This window comes from Elephas maximus, chromosome 10 (genome assembly GCF_024166365.1).
Source record: "Elephas maximus indicus isolate mEleMax1 chromosome 10, mEleMax1 primary haplotype, whole genome shotgun sequence".
Lineage (NCBI taxonomy): Eukaryota > Metazoa > Chordata > Mammalia > Proboscidea > Elephantidae > Elephas > Elephas maximus.
In genome coordinates, this window is record NC_064828.1 from 25,113,229 (window position 1) to 25,121,169 (window position 7,941).

At 35.2% G+C, this 7,941-nt stretch overlaps 1 pseudogene; it reads left to right on the forward strand.

Annotated features, from left to right (window-relative positions):
• Window positions 1-2,357: 2,357 nt before the first annotated feature.
• Window positions 2,358-3,296, forward strand: LOC126084386 (olfactory receptor 4F15-like; annotated as a pseudogene).
• Window positions 3,297-7,941: the final 4,645 nt, after the last annotated feature.

Below are 7,941 nucleotides of genomic sequence, written 5' to 3' on the forward strand. Positions count from 1 at the left end.
GTTCTGACTCATAGCAACCAGAAGGAAACAACAGAAGGAAACACTGCCTGGTCCTTTGCCATCCTCACAGTCGTTGTGAAGCTGGTATATTTTAAATGTGCCTTCTGGAGAAGGTCTATCAACTCGCACTCTATTATCAGTATATGAGAGTATTTCCTCATAGTCTCATCTGTGATAAATCATCAATTAAAAAAAAAAACTGATAATTTACTCAGTACAAAGTAGCACATATACCTTATTTACATTTATTTGATTACTAATGAGTTGGAGTTTTTTGTGCTTTAGGTAGGTGAAAGTTTACAGCTCAAGTTAATTTCTTATTCAAAAATTCATACACATATTGTTTTGTGACATTGGTTGCAATCCCCACAATGTGACAGCATGCTCCCCTTTTCCACCCTGGGTTCCCTGTGCCAATTTGTCCAGTTCCTGTCCCTTCCTGCCTTCTTGTCCCGCCCCTGGACAGGAGCTGCCCATTTGGTCTCCTGTTTTTTATTGTAGTAGGAAGCATGTTCTTCAAGTGTGTTACTTTTTGTTTTATAGGCCTGCCTAATCTTTGTCTGAAGAGTGGGCTTCAGGAATGTTTTCAGTTCTGGGTTAGCAGAGTGTCCTGGGGCCATAGTTTTGGGAGTTCCTCCAGTGTCTGTCAGACCAGTAAACCTGGTCATTTTATGTGAATTTGAATTCTGTTCTACATTTTTCTCTTGCTCTGTTTGGGACTCTTCTGCTTTGATCCCTGTCAGGGCAGTTGTTGGTGGTAGCTAGGCACCATATAGTTCTTCTGGCCTCAGAATGATGAGTCCTTTATGTAGTTTATGTAGGCCTTTAGTCCTTTGGGCTGGTATTTTCCTTGAGTCTTTGGTTTTCTTCATTCTCCTTTTCTCCGGGTGGGATAGAACCAATAGTTCTGTCTTAGACAGCCGCTCGCAGGCTTCCAAGACCCCAGACACCAAAGTGGAATGCAGAATACTTTCTTAATTGACTTTGTTAAGCCAATTGACCTCAAAGTCCCCCGACTAATAAGATTTTTATCTTTGGCATGATTATTGCTTATTTGTATTACTTTTGTCAATAGTCTTTGTATATTTTATTTATTTTTAAATTAGTAAACCACATTTTTTTTTCCTTATCTGTTTGGAAGAACTAATTTTATGTTAAAGATATTAATCATTTGATATTTTTAACTATTTTAAACAGTTTGCTTTTACTTTTATTTTCAGAGTGCTTGTATCTATATAAGTATATATTTATATGACGGCACTGGGTTTCTGGGTATATGCTATCTTTATATATCTATGCATATGTGTGTATACATATGCATATGTAATGCATAAATTTTAATTTTTGAATACAGTCAATATTTTTTCCAGGTTTTAGGAATAACAGGGATATGTTTAAAATGAATTTTTCCACTTAATATTTGTGTAAATAATTCTATGCTTTCTTTTGTTCTGTTTCTTTTTTTAACATTTAAGTATCCACTTGAAACTTATGTCATTTTTCCAAGTTTCATCTGCTATGTCAATATCATAGGCTGAGTAATTCACCCTGTCCAGACTGATGGGATATGGTTCTTTAGGAGCCTTTTGATAGGTCACTTAAAGCTTCACTCTAGCCCTTTCATTCTGTTCTTTGCATTGAAGATATTATGACAGTTTAAAAGCAGAAATATGATCAGACTACTGCTGAAAATCCTTCAATGTCTTTCTATTGCTCTTAGGATAAAAACCAAAGTTCTCATCAGAAATACAAGACTTTGTCATGTCTGCGCTCTGCCTATCCATCCGGCCTGATTTCAACGATTCATCTTCTTGCCTCACTGGACTCCTGCCTCAGGGCCTTTGCACATGATATTTACTTAGGCTGGACTGCTTTACTTAAATTTTAGTAATAACAACGTATTTAGCAGAGTCCAGGGCAGGCACTTCTTTGATGAGATACACTGTGTGCACAATACTCTATTTTGTTCCTTCAATGTTATCATAATTTACCTCTGTATTTACGTAGTTACATCTGTATTTATGCCTATTTATTGTTAGCTCCACCATTATGCTATAAACCCCAGGAAGTCAGCTCTGTGTTTTACCTCAGATCTTAACATAGGTTGTAAAAAAAAAAAAAAAAAAAATTTTTTTTTTTTGGTAGGTTATAGCATATAGTAAATGTTCATTATGAATATTTGTTGAATGGTTAAATGAATTTCATGAATTTTTCCAAATACTTCTTAGCTATTAGTGAAGATTACTTTTTATAACAAAATTTAAAAACAGCTAAAATCTGTTATTGTCGATGTTTCTTTCTGATATTTTCCTTTTGTCACTTCCTTTTTTTTGGACACTTACACAACAACAAAGTCAATGTATGAAGCAAATTACTCTGAGGTGTCTGAATTTGTTTTCCTGGGACTTTCTACCTCTAGACCAATGCAACATGTCCTCTTTACCTTCTCTACAGTGTTTTATGTAACAATTGTTCTGGGCAACCTCCTGGTTGTGTTTACAGTGACTTTTGACTCTCACTTGCATTCCCCAATGTACTTCTTGTTAGCCAACCTTTCATTTATGGATTTGTGTTTTTCTACCTGAACGGTGCCTAAGATGATCTCTGACTTGTACTCTGGGCAAAACACTATATCATTCCAGGGGTGTGTCATCCAGATTTTTGTACTTCATGTTCTGGGTGGATCTGAGATGGTGCTGCTCATAGCCATGGCCTTGGACCGTTATGTGGCCATATGTAAGCCCCTTCATTACCTGACCATTGTAAGTCCATGCATGTGCATTTGGCTTCTGGTTGGTGCTTGGCTTATTGGTCTCATTCATGCAGTGACCCAGGTAGCTTTTATTGTCCATTTGCATTTTTGTGGCCCTAATGAGATAGACAGCTTTTACTGTAATCTACCTTGGTTTATCAAACTTGCCTGCACAGACACCTACAAGCTGGAGTTCATGGTTACTGCCAACAGTGGGTTCATTTCCATGGGAACCTTCTTCTTATTGATTTTCTCCTACATTTTCATCCTGGTCACTGTATGGAAACACTCTTCAGGTGGTTTGTCCAAGGCCCTCTCTACTTTGTCAGCTCACGTCACTGTGGTGGTTTTGTTCTTTGGACCATGCATCTTTGTGTATGTGTGGCCATTTCCCACAGTGCCAGTGGATAAGTTTCTTGCTCTTTTGGACTTCATGATTACACCCATCTTGAATCCTGCCATCTATACGTTGAGGAACAAGGACATGAAGATGGCAATGAGAAGACTGAGCAGTCAACTCCTGAGTTTGAGGAAGATCTCCTAGAAAAACTCATTAGAGTACCAGTGTTACCTTCTGCAAGCACTACTGCTAATACGAAGTTTAAAAGTTTATACTATGTTGGAATAATTTGTTGTCCTAAATTCGGCTGCTCAAAAAACCATACACAGTTTATTCCAAGTTAATGATCAATGATTGTATCATATACTTAATTATTTATCTAATAATTTTGTATAGTTATACAACTTTACAATACAGCAAATATACATTTTGTGTGGCTGACATTTTGACTAGCTAATAAAAAAAAGGCCATCCTAAAGGTTTTTATGAATTCAAAGCTATAGAGCTGTATTTGCAGAGCTACTGGTGGATGCTAATATTTCCCTCTGTCATTGAATTGAGAAATACTCTCTTATAAAGGAAATGACTGGTTCTTAGCACAGTTATTCTTCAGAAGCAAAGCAGGCTCATGTACTCTGTTGGTTTAGGTTTGCTATACCTATTTTTTCTTCCCATACACTATTTCTTATTTTAAGAAATGCACTCAGATACATTAAAATTTAGAAAAAAGTCCTAGGAGTTTACTTCAGAAAAATCAATCATTGAAAACCTCATGGAACACAATTCTTCTCTGACGTACATAGGGTCACCAAAAGTTGAAATTAAATCGACAGCCATTGCTTTTTTTTTTTAAATGTGAATATTGTATTTGGAAGAAATTACATTTCTTAATCAATTAAATATTGTCTGATATTTATATATGCAGAAAGCTATGAAGTGGGCAGAGAAATAGTTAAATAATTACAAGTGTTTTTAATTTGATTTTATGATGTGATCACTAAAAGAGCAAAGTGATGTCTTCCTTGTCTCAGTCTTGAGTTTAACCATTTTCTTTAAATGTGTACTACAGTAAAATGGTATGAATTTAAAATTGACATTCATCCAAGGAGAGTATGACTAGGCTGGTACTGAAAAAATATTAAAGAAAGGGGATCTCATATGTTATCTTACCCAACATGGATGCAATTCAGGAATGATCACTATGTTCAGCCACTAAGCCTGTGTTTGTTGACTTATAGACATGAGAAACTCACTACCACTCAGAGTAACACAATATCATTTGATAAAATTTACTTGTTGAAATTGCATTTTTGTATGGAGATGGAATTTGCTTCCTTTAACTTTCATATTGTATTTCTCATTGTATAATTTGAAACTGAGCAGAATAAAGCATCTTCCATAGTGTTCCCCCTTTCATGTTGAACATAAAAAATGATTCTACTGCATCTTCTAGGTTTAAGAATAAATATTACCTCTGAGCCTAAACATATTGAATCTTAAAATGTTTAGACAAAAATACCTGTTTGGAAAATTTCATCATAGAGTTTTTGTTGTTGTTATCAACTAACCTAGGTATCGGTTTAACTTTCTAATTATCTAGCAAATTCTTTAGTGGCTATTTCACAGGATCACTTTGTTTTTTTTTGGAATTTGTGATGAGGGTGTATGCAGATCACAGAAGCTGCTCAATCATGTGGCCTCCTATAAGATGATGTAGATTCAAATTAATTAATTAGAAGCAAATTTATTGAAAGTTTTTGAGGACAATATAGAACATTCAATTCATCAGCTACTTGAATATGAATATACCCAAAATAATTTATAATTTGATAGAGAGATAATGAGTGAAAACACTGAAATAAAAATGAATGAAGTGAAAACTTTAGAGTGAAGATGGACAGGAAGTATAATAGGGAGAAGACACTAGGTCTGAAAGGACAGAAGTGCAAGGAGAAGAAGAGACTCAGGGTTAGCACTGGGCTGGCCTGATTGGGATGGACCCTCTGCTTCCACTCTTGTCTCAAGTTACGTTGACTCATAATCTCTATCTCAGTTACTTGCACAGGAAATTCCAAGGATAAATGTCATTTTGAGTTTGGCCTCATCTTCAGCTTAGTTTAAGCAATCCATGACTGTTGCCATTTTCATATTGTCCTCCCCTACATCCCAAAATCTCCTCTACATAAACTTTTTGTTTAGATTTTTTTTCCAGGAATACAGGTAGCTCTTGCTTCAAACATGGAAACACAATTTTGTCATAATAAAAAATAATAATAATATGACTATGTAAACTGTGGCAGTTATCTAATTTACTTTTGCTTTGGTAAAAAGAAAACTGAACCACGTTCACAGACTGGCTTTCTCTAAACCCTATGTTCTGAATATCTGCAATATAACCTTTCATTTAATTTGGCACTCAGTTATATAGTTTTCCTGTCTACAAATTTTTTGCTGATTGATATTTTTATTTCCTTAATGAATTCTTGCAAGTCGTCTTAACAATAAACACTGTGAAAATTTTCTTGAACTATCTGAATAATTTTATTTTTAAAATTATTAAATTTATATATGTTCTTGTGAAAAACTAGAGAATGCAGAAAGATATTAAAAACATTGAAAATGATTGATGTAATACAGTGCATAAATAAAGCAAAAGACAAGAATCAAATGATTTTATCAATTGATGCAGAAAAGGCATTTGACAAAGTTCAATGCTCATTCATGATAAAAATTCTCAGCAAAATAGGAATAGAAGGAAAATTCCTCAACATAATAAAGGGCATTTATACAAAGCCAACAGCCAACCTCACCATAAATGGAGAGAGCCTGAAAACATTCCCACTGAGATCGGGAACCAGGCAAAGATGCCCTTTATCACTATTCTTATTCAACATTGTGCTGGAAGTCCTAGCGAGAGAAACTAGGCTAGATAAAGAAATAAAGGGCATCCAGATTGGCGGGAAAGAAGTAAAAGTATTTCTATTTGCAGATGGCAAGATCTTATACACAGAAAATCCTAAGGAACCCTGCAGAAAACTACTGAAACTAATAGAAGTGTTCAGTAGAGTATCAGGATACAAGATAAACATAAAAAAATCATTTGAATTCCTCTACACCAACAAAAATAACATAAAAGAGGAAATCACCAAATCAATGCCATTTACAGTAGCCCACAAGAAGATAAAACACTTAGGAATAAATCTTACCAGAGATGTTAAAGACTTATACAAAGAAAACTGCAGTACACTTCTGCAAGAAACCAGAAGAGACTTACATAAGTGGAAGAACATACCTTGCTCATGGACAGGAAGACTTAACATTATAAAAATGTCTGTTCAACCAAAAATGATCTATACATTTAATGTAATTCTGATCAAAATCCCAAGGACATTCTTTAATGAGATGGAGAAACAAATCACCAACTTCATATGGAAGGGAAAGGCCGGATAAATAAGGCATTACTGAAAAAGAAGAACAAAGTGGGAGGCCTTACTTTACCTGATTTTAGAACCTATTATACTACCACAGCAGTCCAAACAGCCTGGTACTGGTACAACAACAGATACATGGGCCAATGGAACAGAATTGAGAATCCAGGCATAAATCCATCCACATATGAGCAGTGATATTTGACAAAATCCCCAAAGCAGTTAAATGGGGGAAAAGACAGTCTTTTTAACAAATGGTTCTGGCATAACTTCATAAAAAACCTCCAAACCCACTGCCTTCGAGTCGATTCCGACTCATAGTGACCCTAACTGTATAGCCACCTGCAAAAAAATGAAACAAGACCCATACTTCACCCCATGCACAAAAACTAACTCAAAATGGATCAAAGACCTAAATATAAAATCTAAAACAATAAAGATCATGGAAGAAAAAATAGGGACAATGTTAGGAGCCCTAATACATGGCATAAACACTATACAAAACATTATAAATAATGTAGAAGAAAAACTAGATAACTGGGAGCTCCTAAAAATCAAACACCTATGCTCACCCAAAGACTTCACCAAAAGAGTAACAAGACTACCTACATACTGGGAAAAAGCTTTTAGCTATGACATTTCTGATCAGCCCCTGATCTCTAAAATCTACATGATACTGCAAAAAGACAAATAGCCCAATTGAAAAATGGGCAAAAGATATGAATAGACACTTCACTAAAGAAGACATTCAGGTAGCTAACAGTTATTGAGGAAATGTTCACAACCGTTAGCCATTAGAGAAATGCAGATCAAAACTACAATGAGATTTCATCTCACTCCAACAAGGCTGGCATTAATCCAAAAAAACACAAAAGAATAAATGTTGTAGAGGCTGTGGAGAGATTGGAACATTTATGCACTGCTGGTGGGAATATAAAATGATACAACCACTTTGGAAATCAATTTGGCACTTCCTTAAAGAGCTAGAAATAGAACTACCATATGATCCAGCAATCCCACTCCGTGAAATATATCCTAGAGAAATAAGAGCCTTTACAAGAACAGATATATGCACACCTATGTTTATTACAGCACTGTTTACAATAGCAAAAAGATGGAAGCAACCAAGGTGCCCATCAACGGATGAATGGATAAATAAATGATGGTATAGTCACACAATGGAATACTACACATCAATAAAGAACAGTGAGAAATCTGTGAAACATTTCATAACATGGAGGAACCTGGAAGGCATTATGCTGAGTGAAATTAGTCAGTTGCAAAAGGACAAATATTGTATAAGACCACTATTACAAGAACTTGAGAAATAGTTTAAACTGAGAAGAAAACATTCTTTTGTGGTTACGAGAAGGGGGAGAGAGAGAGGGTGGAGAGGGCATTCACTAATTAGATAGTAGATA